Consider the following 16,463-nt stretch of genomic DNA (forward strand, 5'->3'; position numbering starts at 1 on the left):
GTTATTTAACAATAATAGTGATAGCATATTCAATAATTAAAACAAAGCTTTCAATTGGATTTTTTGTACTAGTGTAGTAGGTATTTAAAAACATTAAAACAGTAACATACAACTCTGAATGAGTTCTTAAATGTAATATATTGTTTGTTTTGAAAAAGCCATTAGAGTTATAGTTTAGTTAAGTTATTAAAAAAAGTTATAATTTCAAAAAAATATAAATTAAAAATTCTTCAGAAAATTGTTGATTTTTTGATCAAGTTATTTTAATTTGGCATCCTAATCTGGATGAAAGTATAAAGTGAATCTGTCTAACATCTTTTATTTTGATGTTCCTGATAAATTTGGTAATTACAATCATTCGATTAGGGTGGTTCAATGTATGTATGTGTGAGTCCTATTGTCAGTGCAAAAAATAAGTGAACTAATAAATAAAATGTGCAGAATCAGTGTTGTAACAGATAGATTCAGTTTTGCTTCTGATAAGCTAGAGTAAATTTCAAAAGTTTATAAACATATGTTATTGTTATTTTATTTATTCATTTTTTTTTTGCAATCAGACCTAAGGGACCATCCATGCATAGTTCCGAGTTCTTTCTTATCCAGATTCTTTAATTTTTTCGCTAAACTTGTCTCATCTTTCTTTGGTCCATTCCTTTGGTGTTTCCTTTTCTGTTTCTCTAGTAATGTAGATTTATCCACTAGTTGTCAGAAAGATTTCATCAAATATTATTTCTTTGGAAGTATTTAATAATATTTTTTTGAACTAGCTTATTTGCTTCCTTTTTGCTTTCCTTTTTTTAAAAAAAGTTAAATACTTGTTTTATTAATTTAATTTCATTCATTCCATTCAAGTGACCATAAAATTTGAGTTCTTTTTCTAATTGTACGGTTTCAAAATTTTGGTAAATTTCTTCCGATTTGCTTAATTTATAAATATTATCTTTGAGTTTTAGTGGTAGTTTTCTTAAAATAATTTTTTCGACAATTACTAGTTTTTCCTAAGAAATGCTGTAGGCCTTCCATACTATATAACAGTAACAGTGGTAAAGCTATGGTTTTTTGTAGTGTCTTATGTGTTTTTAATAAAAAATTTTTATTTTTATGTTTAAGATGAAAGCCACTTTCATTTTTTGTGTTCTGGCTTTTATTTATTTATTTTTTTTCTAAAACATTAGGGGTATTATTTTACTCATGGTTTGGATTTTACTTTTATTGTTGAATCCATTATATGAAATTTGTAGCTTGATTTTGTTTGAACATTTTTCGAATTCTTTAATTTTCATTCTCTATCTAAAGTCTCTTACCAAAGTTGCTAGATCATCAGCTAATGATGGTAAAGATATTGTGCCCCCATATTTATAATTTCATTTTTATTAAGTATTTGTATTTTCCTATTCTATTCTTCAATTAATTTTTCCAGAGCACAATTGAGCAATATTGTGAGAGACCATCACCTTGTTTCACTGCAGTTTTTTTTTAAAAGGGTTTGGAAATTCCACTCAAAAATTTGACTTTGAGTATGTTTATTTTATGTTCAGTATTATTGGCATAAATTCTTTCAATATTTTACCAAAGATTGTCGTTTGAATCGTATGCCTTTAGGAATTTTTGAAAATAAATACGGATTCTGGTTTGGTATGATTATTATTTTATAATTAATTTTTTTTGCAAATACAAAAAAATATGTTTGAGATTTTTATGTTAAGCAAGCTCCTCGCTTCACTTAGTCCTATTGTAGTCTGAAGAGACTAGTACAAGTCTAAGGATTCACATCTTATTTCACTCATTACATATATTAATACAATAAACTTAGATAAAGATTTACAAGTTATTAATGTTATACGCATAAATGATATTTACAATTACAATATAATATTTATAATCACAAAAATGCAAGACTTAATTTATTAAAAGAATCAGCATCACTTTTTGACAAAGGGGTACAAATATTTAGTAAAAAAATAGTAAATTAACGTTGTTAAATATTACAATAAATGATTATTGAAAAACAAGCAGTAAAAGGAATAAGATACCTATCTAATCTGTACTAATTTGATGGAAATAAAATAAATATCAGTGTGTTTTTTTTTTGTTTTTATTCAATAATAAATTTCTAACACACAACATGCAAACTAAGAGAAATAATTTGATAGGTCTACTGAATGGTTTCTGTGAATAATGAAACGATGCTGTTTTGTGCTGTGGTCCTCTACTAAAAATAAGTAATGATATAGTTAATTTTCATAATTGTAAGTTTTTGAACCTGTTTTACATTAATTATTTACAGTTGTAATGTATGTAAATGATCAAAGAACATTCCAAGATGATAATAATCTAAACTGTGATTGTGGATAAAAAAGAATTAAAATGTATGTGTATAAAAAAAAGATTATGAATTTGTGTGAATATATAATGTAAGTATAGTATTTTAATTTAATCTATCTTCTTTATTAGGTTTTTATAAGCTCCAGAATAATATTGTTTTTTTAATACATTTATAACACTCGCTTGACTTGTTTGCTGCGTACATTTAAAAAAACGTGTCAAAAATGTCGGCAGATTAAAATTGTTTCTACATCTAGTAAGAAACGAGATAACGCGTTAAATACATTACACGACATGGGTGTGCGTCCTTTGTAACCATACTGTTAATGGCTATATTACTCAATTTAACGATGTAGATTAATTTGTTAATCCAAATAATTTTACTCGAGTGCTTACTAAGAGAAATAATGTGGTAGGTCTACCGATTGGCTTTTGTTAATAAAGAAATACTATTTTGCACCGTGGTCCTTTACTAAAAGTAAGTAAGTGGTCTAGATACAAGTGGTCTATATAAAATTATAAATAACTTTTAAGATGTTATGTTTATAGTTAATTTTTAGACCTAACCTTTTGGTGTACCTTTTATCTGAAATTTTATTATTGTTAAATTTTTTTTGTGCTCGTAAACAAAGTTTGTTTTATTATTCGTAACATATACTGGTTATTGCCGCTGAATATCAGTAATGATTTACCCATCCTAGCTATCTTTTTAATGGTTTGCTTAAAGTGGTTAATACTTGTATTTAATGAAATGCATGAACATTTACCTCCGCACACAAAAAATGTAAATGTTAAATGTAAGTCCCAAAAGTTTTTCTCTATTAATTCAAATTTATAATAACGCTATTGTGAAATGCATAGTGGATTTATTCATTGAACGGCATAACAACACTAAAGTTATTAATAATTGAGTTTCAGATTAATGAAGTTTTTCTTCTAAGTCATGTGTAGCTAATTATTGGCTCCTTCCTGGAGTAAATAGGAATGAAACGGTAATTAGCTGCATAGGGCATTTTGGAAGATAGAGTCTCATTATTCTGAAACTGGTTGTCAAACTTTATTTTACGCTGATTCTCAACATATTTAGAAAATTATTTAAACTAGAATTCAGATTTTTAAAGGAAGAAAAAATGGAAGAGATTAATGAATCAATGTTTTTTCAAGGGAAATAATTGAAACAAATTTTAACTTTTCCCTGTTACAAAACAATTCAAAATTTATTTTTATTTGTGATTATAAGCTCAAGTTATGTCACTGGAACACTTCTCCAAATTTTACTTATCTTTTGATCTCAATGTTTTTAATAATTACCTGATGTTAATTAATTCTTAACATTATATTTTCTCATATTTTTTATAGTAGATCATTCTTTCCATTATTAAATTATAATTAAGTGGAGGAAGGGAGGTTGGGTAAGATGATACCCTACCATCAACTCCTTACTGTTTGATGGCTTCACAACATAGTGCAGAGTAAGATCCTGAAAATTGAAGATTATAAAGTAAATGGTAATGGGCAAATGATGAAGGGCTTAACAAAACCCCTGGCCAGACTTGTACAGTGAAAATATTCATGATGTTTCTTTAATATGTATATACTTTTAAACCATTGATTCTGAAATTTTTTCGCCCACCATCCACATTTATAATCAAAAATTTTCTAGTGCCACCAAAATTTTAAACTTGGTATCTGTTAATAATTGCATCTTAAAAACAGCAATTTCATAGTTGAAACTTACATTTTAAATAAGAGCAGTGAAAACAGATATTTAATCATATTTATTAGTATTTTTATTAAAATTGCTTTCAAAAATATGACAGTTTTATCTATACAAAGTTATCAATTGAAAAATTTTTTGTACGTAGTAGGTATTTTTAATTTTAGTTTGAAGTATCAGGAAAACATAATTTTTGCCTTTTTTTAAATGTCATTGCCTTTGTTGACCGCCTGAACACACCCCCAATCTTCTGTGAGTCCCATGAATGCCTCCAGCGCTCACAAGGGAGCATTATTACCCACTTTGAGAATGAATGTTAAACTAATTTTTTTTTAATTAGGTACAAAATCTTGAACGTTAATTTGTAACATTGTAAACCAGTTTCTATACTTCCTGTTGTTTTTCTTTCTGGGTTTCTTTCTGTACTATATTTACATATTTGTATATTTACAACTTTTATTATTTTTTCCTAAGAAATTCCATAAGACTTTCAAACAGTATAAGACTTCAGGGAAAACTTTTTTTAGTGAATATAATTTTATAAATAACACTTCATGATGTTTTTATCATAAATTACTATCATAGAATTATGTAAACCAGCTGAAGTAAATGGAACATGAATGGGTAAGTTCGTGGGTGGTTCTGTTACTTTGGCTTAAGTTAATACACATTAACTTAAGCCAAAGTAATGGCAAATGACGATGTAAAGGCAATCATTATTTTAAAAAAAATACTTTTCAATGTTTATTCATTGTAATGAAATGTTTTTAAATTAAATTATTTTCATGAAGACACTTTTTTAGATAAATGTACTATATTGTTTGTCTTGAAGAAGCTACTTTTGTTGTTTTTGAAAAAAGTTTTATAGTTTTAAAAAAGTTAAAGTCTTAGTGAGAAAAATTGTTGATTTTCTGATCAAGTTATTTTAATTTGGCTTCTTAAGCCGGATGAAATTATAAAGTGAATCTGCCTGAGATCTTTTATTTTGAGTTCCTGATAAATTTTGTAATTACAGTCATTCAGTTAGGGAAGTTCAATGTATAAATGTGTGAATCCAATTGTCAATGCAAAAAGATATGAACTAATAAATAAAATAATGTACAGAATCAATAGTCAAGAGTGTTATAACAGATTTATTCAGTTTTGTTTTGATAAGCTAAACTACATTTAAAACGTTATAACATATCCTGTTTTTATTTTTATTTTTGTTTGTGATTAGACCTTCAAAGGCTCACCCACGCATAGGCCAGTTCTTTATTTTCCAAATTGTTTCATTTTTCCCTAAACTTTTCTCTCCTTTCTTTGGTCCAGTCACCATGTTTCATTTTCTGTTTCTTTCGAAATGTAGATTCCAAACACAAATTTTCTGAAAGCATTTATCAAAAATTATTTCTTTGGAAATATTTAATAATTTGAGATCTTCAGATGAGAACTTCAATCGACCATCATTGAGAAATTGCTTCCCTTTTTTAAAAAAAGTTACATATTTGTTTTATTAATTTAGTTTCATCCATTTCGTTCAAGTGACCATAAAATTTGAGTTTTTTTCTACCATGAATTTTCTTCTAATTCTATGACTTTTCAAAATTTGGTTATTTTATAAATATTTGAGTTTTTGCAGTAGAGTTTCCTTAAAGTAATTTTTTTTTGCAATTAATAGATTTTTCCTAAGAAGTTCTGTATGCCATCCGTACTAGGTAAAACAATGGTTTTATAGTGTTTATGTGTTTTTTAATAAGAATTTTTTATTTTATGTTTCTTTAAGATGAAAGCCACTTTTCATTTTTTGTGTTCTGCAGTTTATTTCTTTTTTTTTCTAAACATTCACAGTAATGACAAGTTGAATAAGTATTTCAACTTTTTGACTCTTTTGATTGATTCTTCTGAAATTTTAATGGTTTGCATCTATCTACTTTTATTATTCGAACCCATTATATTAAATTTATAGCTTGATTTATTTTGTTTGCACGTTTTTCTGATTCTTGAAATTTCATTCTCCTATCTAAAGTTTTTTCCAAAGTTACAATGTCATCAGCTAATAGTAAAATGTAAACATTTAGATGCTTACTTTTGCATTTTTTTGTTTACAAGTATTTGTATTTTCATATTCTATTCTTCAATTAATTATTCCAGAGCAAAATTGAACGATGTGAGAGACCATCACCTTGTCTTACTGTCATTTTTATTTGAATGGGTTTGAAAATTCAACCTTAAATTTTAACTTTTGAGTACGTTTATTTTATAATGCTTTAGAGTTATAGACAAATTATTTCAATATTTTAACTAGAGCTTCTATTGAATCATATGCCTTTAATAATTTTAGAAATATAAATATTAATTCCCGATCTCTAATTTTTTGGTATGATTATTATAATCATCTTATAATTTTTTTTTTTTGCAAAAATAAGTATTTTAAATTTTAACATTATTTATTCTCAAACTATCTATGGTGGAAATATGTGAATCTTTTAAAACTCAGCTCTATCAAACCAGCTGATATTTTAATTTTAACATTTTCAATTTTTATCTTCAGTAAATAACTGTTTTTATTGGCTTTTAAAATTAACTCGGGTACTACTTTTTATCTAAAGGAAAAAATCAGATTTTTATATTTTCCTCATTTTTTACAACCAGACATAAAGTATGAATCACTTCTGAAAACAGCAGCAATTCTCAAAAATACTTCCTTTTATTTTTAAAGCAAAAATATTCCATGTAAGTATATTCCAACTAGTAGTATTTCAATTACAATAAATAGACTTAAATTGAGAATTATTTAGACTAATTTAAGTGAAACCTATGAAAAATCTATACTATAATTTTCCTTTTGAAAAACTCATATTTTATTTTTTGGTTAATTGAAACCCAACCGCTAAAGAACATCGGTATCCACGATCTAGTATTCAAATCCAAATAAAAATAACTGACTTTACTAGGACTTGACCGCTGGAACTCTGGAATTTCAAATCGACTGATTTGGGAAGATGCGTTCACCCCCAAACAACAAAATAATTATCTTGTTATACTTTCATTAGTTTTATTCATACTGTACAATCTACAGTAATAGAAGTGTTATATTATGAACTTTGTAGACTAAACAAAGTAAATTGTTATCCTGGGCGAGACATAAAATAAAAACACAAATATCAGAATTGATAATTATTAATTTAATATAATAATCAAACAAAATGTTAATATTTAATCAATTACGATCATAATACATTACAGTACTGACAAACTGTTCAAAGGAATAACATAAACAGTAGTAAATATCATAAAATATTAAAATGGAAATAATAACAATAAAAAATTTAAACTAAATGTAAACCAGCCTAAATGTACTTACGGTAGATTTAATCAAAACAAGGAGTTAAATTAAGAGTCGGTTGCGAAGGACACAATGGACAATAATATTGGGATTCTTTTTTGATTACACGTTTTTTTGCATGCACACTCAAATTCATCGGTTTCCATTTGCTGTGAAATATGAATTGGGGTCTTGCCAATGCCTCTATAAACTGCTAGTTCCAGCCTTATTTTTTATCGGTTAATACAGATTAATTTTTAATAAGAAGTCAGTAATGATGTTATTACACTTAAATTTCACCTCATCTATCTCGCAGCTGATAAAATTAATAAAAAAAAACTAACACAATTGACTGTAGAATAATGCTGTAAGAGTCGATTGAACATTAAAAACAAGAATTGTAGCGGTTATAATATTTGTAATCCATTGTGCACTGAATAAGTGTGAAAGACTGATTAACCGGTCAAGCAGACAAATGTAACTTTTACTAAGAAACATACCCGAGTCCAGATTAAATATGGAGAGGGAGAAATTATACATACTTGTATATTACAACAATTGTAACTTCAATAAAGAAATGTAAATTTGATCGGCTGATAAAAGGCAATGGCATCCAGGAAGGACGATTATTCTCTTAATACCAATGTCGGTGATAGAAGGGATGAAGGTTTAATTTGCAAAATCATCATTCATTTCCTCTAAATTTACAGTTATAAATTTAATTTTTGGGTAAGATGATACCCTACCATCAACTCCTTACTGTTTGATGGCTTCACAACATAGTGCAGAGTAAGATCCTGAAAATTGAAGATTATAAAGTAAATGCTAATGGGCAAATGATGAAGGGCTTAACAAAACCCCTGGCCAGACTTGTACAGTGAAAATATTCATGATGTTTCTTTAATGTGTATATTCTTTTAAACCAGATTAAGTTTGGCTAAAAACTTTAATTCTTTGATTATATTTTTTTTGTTGAAACTATTTCAGATTTTGGTCAATTTCAGAATGTAATCTCAGAGTCATTTCAAATAGGTTATTTAGTGAAAAAATATTGCTCTACATAATTCGTATATCTTTTCATAAGTTTTATAGACAGTGTGATAAAATTGTATCGAAAAAAGTTATTTACCCGTGGAAAGTATAGTTTACAAATCTCAAAGCTAACCTACTTGTAAAAAATCTTAACTGCAACCTTATGGTAAAAAAAAGGTGAAGATAAATCTAAATAAAAAACGATATTCTTACTTCCATTAAACCTAAGGCATTTAAGATGTAACAGATGTAATTAGTCCTGATATATTAGATGGAATGGAAAGAGAGATAAATAAAAGAACTCAAAGCTAGCCTACTTGTCAAAAATCTGAAATTTAAACTTACCTGCAAAAATAAAGGTGAAAATAAACCGAAATAAAAAACTTTATCCTTTCTTCAGTAGAACCTAAGATATTGAGAATGAAACAGATCTAATCGGTCCTGATATTAGACAGAATGAAAAGAGAGATAAATAAAAGAATAATGTCAGAAACAAGTTATAATGAAACAAGTTTTCTGAATAAGAATTCTATGTTGAAAGAAGGTTCGATTAATTTGAAATCCACGTGTATTTTAGTGGTGTTTTTCTAAAGTGAAACCTTGACATTGAGTTCAACAGATTGTAAGCTGAAGGGATGTGACAGCAGAATAATGATTAGTTTAGACTAGGGAGGACTGCATACAGAATCTTAATACAGTGTTAACAGTAATTACCGCATTCAAAAATTGAAAATATCATAACGACTAAAATGACTCAAACATCTTTTATAAATGATTAAGCAAAGATATTTCAACCTATAACATGATTGATTAGTAATCCTATCTATTTTATTTGTAAAAATTATATTAAAATTAATGTCAACTTGAAATACAGACTGAGTTAGTGTATCATTTTTTCTCAGCCGTTTGAAAAAATTTCATTCTTACTAATCTCTGTTAAAAATGACAGACTAATAAAGCTCAGGCGACCAATAAGATTTTAACATAACATATGATGTTGATGACTGAATATGAAATGACATTCCAATCAATAAGGTGTTGCATTGAAGTAGGTGAATCTAAATTATCATTTCTGTACTTCATTTTTGAAAACAAAATTTTTTTTTGAATTCAGTAATTTCATACGGTAACTAATAAAATACATTGAAGAAATGCCTTTTTGTTTTATTTTTGTAGTGGATAGTCACATCTTCATATTCATAATTAAATATACATAACCTTGAAAATAAATGATTTTATTTATGGAAAGCAATGAAGGGAAAAAAATTCATTTTTTTCTGTAATGTTCTTTCTTATTCCTGTTTAGGTATTACTTCAGAGGGTGATATGTGTGAGTTTAAGCAAAGTGTAATCTTGTACAGTCTCAGTTCAACCATTCCTTAGATGTGCGGCTTGAAATCCAACTACCAAAGAACACCGGTATCCATGATCTAGTTAGTATTCAAATACATACAAAAGTAACTGCCTTTACTAGGATTTGAACGCTGGAACTCTCGACTTCTAAATCAACTTATTTGGGAAGATGTGATCACCACTAGACCAACCTGGTGGGTTTTCTGTAATGTTAGCTTAATTTGAAATTAGGTAGTGTTACATATGAAGTTGTAATTGACCAATTGCATGCATCAACGTGTTTATATCAGTATATAAAAAAGTTTAATTTTATGTAAGAATATATATACATAAAAATAGAGGTACTTTTGAGGTGATCACATTTAATATGAATACAAACATAACCTCACAAATTGGCGAGTTTAAAAGAGCGAAATTCTTGGTTCATATTTCTAGGTAGTATTTTTTTAAAATGCTATAAATTTTTTATATGAAAAGGAATACAATGTTAAAAATAAAAATTCAACAGTTTTTTCTAAAGTGAAAGTGACAGAAGCTTTTGTCCTCTTCTTTTTGAAGTGAACCAGCTTTTGTCTTCAAATAACACTAATGCTGCATTTTAAGGAAATAATATTGACTGAAGTGAAGTAATAATATTCTATGATTTAAAATAAATAATGCATGATGTTAGGCGGTCTAATTCAAAAACATGAATTTGCATCCATATTTATAAATGTATTTTCTTTTAATTTAACTAATATTTTTATGAGTACAATATTTTTGTACGGCAGGTATTTTAATTTAAATAAAGTAAAATTTTCAGAATTTGTTTCATTAATTTAAATATAAAAGAAATCAGTAAATCCCTAATACGCTAATCTGTAACATACTGATTCTTTTATTACACAAATCTTTTTTCGTAATTTATTTTCCCAGGCCCGCAGGAATTGAGGGAAAATAAATGGAGACTTATATTTCAGGAAACAACAAGTAAATGGATAGGAATTCTGGGTGACCCGTAGTTAAAACTTAAACAAAATATTAAACTTAAAAAAAAACAATAATAAACTCATAAAAATTTAGACTCAAAAACTTAAACACTCAATATACTGAATCGGTATTCTAATACTGGGAAAAAGTATCGGTATTCTTGTATTGAGTTGGGATTCTAAGTACAAATTTATAAATGTGAGATCTGCTTCCTGCTAATTAGCTTTGCGAATGTAGAGCTATTAAGACTTGGCTTGTCTTCTGGTCTCTACTCAACTAGAGGAATCCTACACGTGTAAATTATTCTTTTATAAAATGGCAAAAAAAAGTGATTACATTTTTCTGGGACCCAAATTATTGTATTACTATTATTTTAAGGTCGATATGCAAGAAATTAAAACACGGACTTTGCACATAAAAATTAAAGATTCAGTTGCTACTGATGGAATTCCTCTCTCAATACTTAAGTCATAAACAACAAATTTAATCGATAAATCTTTCATTAGTAGAAGATTTATCAGTAACCTCAAAACCTCCTATTATTTTGTAAAAGAAACTAACAGTATTTAATTTACAAAATTAAAGGCTAATTTTCTGGAAAAAAGGACCGGTAATAGATTCACAAATTCTTGAATTACATGTATCGATAATAATCAGCGTGGTTGAAATTCTATTGAGTTTCAACTGTTAAAATAACTATTTCCCAGCTGAATCCTTTTTAAATAACAGAAAAAAATGCGTAGCCGTGTTTTTTTTAATTTTGAACAATTTTCTCTTTCTTTGGCACAATTTCAAGCAACCATTATTCTTTGGTCTGTGACATGTAACGATGAATCTGTGTTTCATGTAGTGTAATAGAACGTTGAAGAAACTGAGTGGAATTATATTTAAATAAATTTATAATAGCCTTGAGAAGTTTATGGTCAGTTGTTAACAAATGCAGCTCCCATAGAGCAGAAAGTTTTTCACACCTAAAATGTTTATAGATGTAGTTGACACATCTATTGAAATGTTTGCGATGTCAACTACCTCATGTGCATAATTGTAGCGGACACCGTCATGAGTCGGTGATCATTTAATATAACATTGGGAAATTTTTAATGATTTTTTCAGTGAATGTAAAAGATATATATATTATATTTTAAAATGTATTTAGAGGTATATATTTATGTACATGCAGGTTAGTGCTCTCACTGATTAAAACTTCTCTCCCATTCTTACAACTAGATTTTTTTTTTTTTTTTTTGTTTTGCCAAGGTAGAGGGGAAAGCTCTACCAGCCACCGCTTGCCCGTATAAGACGGCAGCGTCATTCCCGTACAAGCAGTATGTATAGACTTAGTTTCATTCATGAGGATTTTAAAAATTTAAAGATATTCAGCTTCTTTTGGATATACTTGGCTCCTGATGATTCAGCACCTCCATACACAGTTTGTAAGCAAGCTCCTCGCTTCACTTAGTCCTATTGTAGTCTGAAGAGACTAGTACAAGTCTAAGGATTCACGTCTTATTTCACTCATTACATATATTAATACAATAAACTTACATAAAGATTTACAAGTTATTAATGTTATACGCATAAATGATATTTACAATTACAATATAATATTTATAATCACAAAAATGCAACACTTAATTTATTAAAAGAATCAGCATCACTTTTTGACAAAGGGGTACAAATATTTAGTAAAAAAGTAGTAAATTAACGTTGTTAAATATTACAATAAATGATTATTGAAAAACAAGCAGTAAAAGGAATAAGATACCTATCTGATCTGTACTAATTTGATGGAAATAAAATAAATATCAATGTGTTTTTTTTGTTTTTATTCAATAATAAATTTCTAACACACAACATGCAAACTAAGAGAAATAATTTGATAGGTCTACTGAATGGTTTCTGTGAATAATGAAACGATGCTGTTTTGTGCCTGTGGTCCTCTACTAAAAATAAGTAATGATATAGTTAATTTACATAATTGTAAGTTTTTGAACCCGTTTTACATTAATTATTTACAGTTGTAATGTATGTAAATGATCAAAGAACATTCCAAGATGATAATAATAATCTAAACTGTGATTGTGGATAAAAAAGAATTAAAATGTATGTGTATAAAAAAAGATTATGAATTTGTGTGAATATATAATGTAAGTATAGTATTTTAATTTAATCTATCTTCTTTATTAGGTTTTTATAAGCTCCAGAATAATATTGTTTTTTTAATACATTTACAACACTCGCTTGACTTGTTTCCTGCGTACATTTAAAAAAACGTGTCAAAAATGTCGGCAGATTACAATTGTTTCTACATCTCGTAAGAAACGAGAGAACGCGTTAAATACATTATACGACATGGGTGTGCGTCCTTTGTAACCATACTGTTAATGGCTATATTACTCAATTTAATGATGTAGATTAATTTGTTAGTCCAAATAATCTTTCTTGAGTGCTTACTAAGAGAAATAATGTGGTAGGTCTACCGATTGGCTTTTGTTAATAAAGAAATACTATTTTGCACCATGGTCCTTTACTAAAAGTAAGTAAGTGGTCTAGATAATATAAAATTATAAATAACTTTTAAGATGTTATGTTTATAGTTAATATTTAGACCTAACCTTTTGGTGTACCTTTTATCTGAAATTTTTTTATTGTTAAAATATTTTTTGTGCTCGTAAACAAAGTTTGTTTTATTATTCGTATACTGGTTATTGCTGCTGAATATCAGTAATGATTTACCCATCCTAGCTATCTTTTTAATGGTTTGCTTAAAGTGGTTAATACTTGTATTTAAAGAAATGCATGAACATTTACCTCCGCACACAAAAAATGTAAATGTTAAATGTAAGTCCCAAAAGTTTTTCTCTATTAATTCAAATTTATAATAACGCTATTGTGAAATGCATACTGGATTTATTCATTGAACGGCATAACAACACTAAAGTTATTAATAATTGAGTTTCAGATTAATGAAGTTTTTCTTCTAAGTCATGTGTAGCTAATTATTGGCTCCTTCCTGGAGTAAATAGGAATGAAACGGTAATTAGCTGCTTAGGGAATTTTGGAAGATAGAGTCTCATTATTCTGAAAGTGGTTGTCAAACTTTATTTTACGCTGATTCTCAACATATTTAGAAAATTATTTAAACTAGAATTCAGATTTTTAAAGGAAGAAAAAATGGAAGAGATTAATGAATCAATGTTTTTTCAAGGGAAATAATTGAAACAAATTTTAACTTTTCCCTGTTACAAAACAATTCAAAATTTATTTTTATTTGTGATTATAAGCTCAAGTTATGTCACTGGAACACTTCTCCAAATTTTACTTATCTTTTGATCTCAATGTTTTTAATAATTACCTGATGTTAATTAATTCTTAACATTATATTTTCTCATATTTTTTATAGTAGATCATTCTTTCCATTACTAAATTATAATTAAGTGGAGGAAGGGAGGTTGGGTAAGATGATACCCTACCATCAACTCCTTACTGTTTGATGGCTTCACAACATAGTGCAGAGTAAGATCCTGAAAATTGAAGATTATAAAGTAAATGGTAATGGGCAAATGATGAAGGGCTTAACAAAACCCCTGGCCAGACTTGTACAGTGAAAATATTCATGATGTTTCTTTAATATGTATATTCTTTTAAACCATTGATTCTGAAATTTTTTCGCCCACCATCCACATTTATAATCAAAAATTTTCTAGTGCCACCAAAATTTTAAACTTGGTATCTGTTAATAATTGCATCTTAAAAACAGCAATTTCATAGTTGAAACTGTAATAACTCCCTCTTACTTAACTTAAATTATAATTTACTGAACTTGACCTATAACTAAAATTATATTTTAACGAACTTGACCTAAACACTAGCAGCTTTAAATACTAACCTAAGGGAGTGAGGTTAGCATGTAACCTAACTCCTGTAAAATAACAGCCTTGCACTGCCATCAGTGCGGACCTGATGGCAGCTGACAGAGCTTTCCCCCCTTGCGGAAACCAAAAAAAAAAAAAAAAAAATACAAAAAAAAATTTTACTAATGAACGTAAATATGTCCATGAATTTCTTGATAAAATAAAACAAAAATTATGAAAATTGTACCACTTTTTATAAAATAATTGCTTCCAGAAGCCCGAAAGTACATAGCCTACAGTATCCATGTTATAAATAAATCCATCCATATTATCAAATTATTAATATTTTATAAATTTTAATTTGTTACCAACAAATCAATCCGTATTTGTTTTTGGATAAAATATTTCATTTTCGGTAAATGTTTTCTTTAAATTTATGTGTAGGAAAACACTCCCCATGTAATCTTTTACTGCACCTTGTACAGACAGTTCTTGTTTTTCTTTTTAAAGAAGACAACCACAACAAAAAAATACTGGGTTTTTTTAATCCGCATTTATATTTTTAAAACATGACATTTGCTTACTACGTCAATTATTCGGACAAGAAGGTAGTTTTTTTTTAAATCCTCGTAAACTAAACTTAATGCAAAACAAAACTGCTGGATTACATGAATTCACAGCTTTGAAATAAATTAGTATAAGAAGCTAACAGGTAAGTTACTTTTTACCTTATTTATGATCGGATACCTTTAGAACAGAATTAGTATATATTAACTACCAAACTACCATTTTTTTTGTTGAATATGAATTATTTCAGTAAAACATTTTTTAATCATTTTGATGAAAAACATTAGTTACTTATGTACAAGTACATGAGTAACGAGAACAAGTTACTTCCTAACAAGTAGAACAAAACTAAATAAGTAATTCTTAAAAACAAAATTTAATAATACTGTTCATCAAATAATACACTAACTTCATACAAACATTTAAAAAAATAATACAAACACATAATCTAAATTTTGTACTATGTACCATTAGTAAATCTTAGAAGTTATATAAATATTAACTATTATGAAGATAATTTTATAGAAATTTCTTCTTTATGAACAATAATGTGTTTTTCTAATCTATTTTTTCTATTAAAAGACTTTTGACAAATATTACACGTAAATTTCTTCTCACCTGTATGAATTATAAGGTGTTTCTTCAAATTACCATTATTATTATTAAAAGTTTTTCACGAGTGTTACATTTAAATCTTTTTTCACTGAAATGAATAGAAAAATGTCTGTTTAAATCACCGCTTCGATAAAATGAATTTTGACAATGTACGACGGTAACTTTTTTCTCCGACATGAATATTATTGTGATGCATCAGATTATATTTTGACTTGAATGTTTTTTCACAATGATTACACGTATATTTCTTAGCGTCATTAATATTTTGTTTATTACACTTCACTAATCTATCGCTTACATCATTATTATTATTATTAATTCTTATATCGTGTTCAAATTCTAATGTTTTATCGTTATTAAATCCATCAGTACTAACACTGTCGATTTCATTGATTTTTTACGTAAAACGTTATCTTTGCGCTTCTTGAGAATCATATATTTCATATTCTGAATATTATCCTTGACATTTTCTAAAACTGAATCGTCAGTTGTTTGATCAGCAAGATCCTAAAATAAAAGATATATATTATATTCAAGAAAAAAAATATATATATAAAAATAAACAATGAATAACACAGAATAAGATGAATCAATCTAAATTAAATTTGCTGTAAACACCATAAATAAACAGAAAAAGGACATCAAAAACTTTTATAAACAGTACCAAAAAGACTGTTAAGATGATAAAATTTTCCATTAATCATCGATACAATGTTGGGGAGGA

General features: G+C 27.4%; 1 protein-coding gene across 10 annotated transcripts in view; it reads left to right on the forward strand.

Annotated features, from left to right (window-relative positions):
* LOC142327350 (DNA repair protein XRCC3-like) overlaps positions 1-16,463 on the forward strand; it is an 84,634-nt gene that overhangs the window by 45,420 nt on the left and 22,751 nt on the right. For 7 of the 10 annotated variants that reach the window (XR_012756963.1, XR_012756962.1, XR_012756967.1 and 4 more), the window contains one exon: positions 9,688-9,928. The exons of 2 other annotated variants lie outside the window; for them this stretch is intronic. The gene's annotated coding sequence lies outside the window, so the exon portion shown is untranslated. Of the gene's footprint in view, positions 1-9,687; positions 9,929-12,831; positions 12,851-16,463 lie in introns of those variants that run through there. One more of the 10 variants, XM_075370321.1, reaches the window with a different exon arrangement.

The sequence above is a fragment of the Lycorma delicatula genome, chromosome 7 (genome assembly GCF_047948215.1).
Source record: "Lycorma delicatula isolate Av1 chromosome 7, ASM4794821v1, whole genome shotgun sequence".
Lineage (NCBI taxonomy): Eukaryota > Metazoa > Arthropoda > Insecta > Hemiptera > Fulgoridae > Lycorma > Lycorma delicatula.